The sequence below is a fragment of the Camelina sativa genome, chromosome 16 (genome assembly GCF_000633955.1).
Source record: "Camelina sativa cultivar DH55 chromosome 16, Cs, whole genome shotgun sequence".
Lineage (NCBI taxonomy): Eukaryota > Viridiplantae > Streptophyta > Magnoliopsida > Brassicales > Brassicaceae > Camelina > Camelina sativa.
In genome coordinates, this window is record NC_025700.1 from 11,555,930 (window position 1) to 11,558,010 (window position 2,081).

Sequence of the window (2,081 nt, forward strand, 5' to 3'; positions counted from 1 at the left end):
CTGCGGTGGTTCAAGCTTGGTGATTAGATTGGTTCCAACAATCTATGAAAACACAACATAGTTCTCAGGTTTGGTTCACGGATCTTACCTCTCCGGTGAAGACGTTTCACACGGCGGCACAGGCTGAGCGCGGTGACAATCTCCGGTGTCTCTAGTGGTACTACAAGGGTTCGCAACAAGGGTCGAGTTAGGGCTGTTCCCAAAACGATACGAAACTTAAGACTCGAGTTAAGCGGAGGCTTACCGTGGAACGTGACGGCCAAGGGTTTCTGTGACTTGTCTCGAAGTTTGTGCCCTCTTTTTTTTCACACGCGGAGAGAATAGGGTTTGGTTCGGGCCTTACTCACTAATGGGCTCGGTTTGGGCCTCACGGTTTAATTCTGAAACCGGATCGTTACAATTCTCCCCTACTACAAGGGAATTCGTCCCCGAATTCGATCTGTCATCTCGCTTATCACTTTTGTCTATAAAAAGTCCTCGATAGTCCAACCGCATTTGCTTTTCTGATTCCCAAGTATCTTCTTGGATTCCGTCTCTTTCCCAACATACCTTGACCGACTTTATTACCTTCCCTTGATTTTCCGTTTCCTGACGATCTAAAATTTCCACAGATCTACTTAATGCAGTTAAATTCCGATTTAAATCTGCTGGCGGATTAGGTAATACCAATTTTGGTTCTCTGACCACTTTCCGCAAAACTAAGACGTGAAAAACATCGTGGAAATTAGGAAACTCCTGCGGTAGCGCCAAACGGTAAGCTACAACCCCAATCTTTTTGTAATCACATATGGTCCCATATATCTCGGCTTAAGCTTCTTCAACTTCCGGTTTTTATGCGCTCCTCTGAATATTCTCATTTTTAAGTACACTGCTTCACCGACTGAAAATTCTAACTCTTTCCGACGTTTGTCTGCATAACTCTTTTGCCTGTCATGGGCTTCCTTAAGACTGTCCCGGAGCAGTTCCACTTGCTCTATAGTCTCTGTGACCATATGTGGTTCTAGGTCCTTACGTTCCCCGACTTCCGTCCAACAAAATTGGGTACGACATGGCCTACCATATAAAGCCTCGTACGGTGGCATCCCTATGCTGGAGTGATAGCTATTGTTATAAGCAAATTCCACCAATGGTAAATAATTAAGCCAGTTTCCCTCCCAGTCAAGCGTCTGAATTGTCCTCTCAGACTGTCCGTCCGTCTAAGGATGATACGCTGTGCTGAGGCGTACCTTTGTTCCCAAAGCCTTCTGAAAAGCCTGCCAGAAAATAGATGTAAACTTTGGATCTCGATCTGACACGATGCTAGCCGGCACCCCATGCTTTCTAACGATCTCGTCTAGATACAACTGCGCTAAAACATCCGCACCATCGATTTTCTTAATGGGTAAAAAATGAGCAGTATTGGTTAGTCGATCCACGATCACCCAAATGGCATTCTTACCGCCAGTGCATGTTGGTAACCCAGTGAAAATATCCATTGTTATTATATCCCATTTCCACTCAGGTAGCGGTAAATTCTGAAGTAACTCACACGGGACCTGGTGCTCCACTTTTACTTGTTGACATGTCTGACACTTAGATNTTATTATATATGCTACTGTACAATAAAATAAAAATTGTCTTAAGAATCAACATATGTAAGGTACAAAACAAATGTGTAAGATTCCGCAAAAAAATTAGGCAGGTTCGACAAAACAAATCCTACTAGATTGAAGTAAATCCAACAATATATCCAACACCATTTGATACATAGATAAATTTCGTTCCGATAATGAAGATGAAAGGTAAAGATTTTATTAAAGATGATTGATACTCTTAATATAAAGAAAGTAGCTTTGACAAGATTCAGAGAAAGCTAGGAAAAAACATTTGAAAACAACTCTGAGAAAACTGGGACATTGTTGTGATGCTACTTCCAATACCATTGTCTAGCTTAAACACATTAAGCTCTTTCTCGCCGTCTTTGAAGTAAATAGAGTTCTGAAGACATCCGTAATACTCATGAGCCAAAACCGAGAAACCAGTGTCGGTAGCCAGCACAAATGCTTTGTCTCCCAAAGACTTAACCTCCATCATTTGTCCTA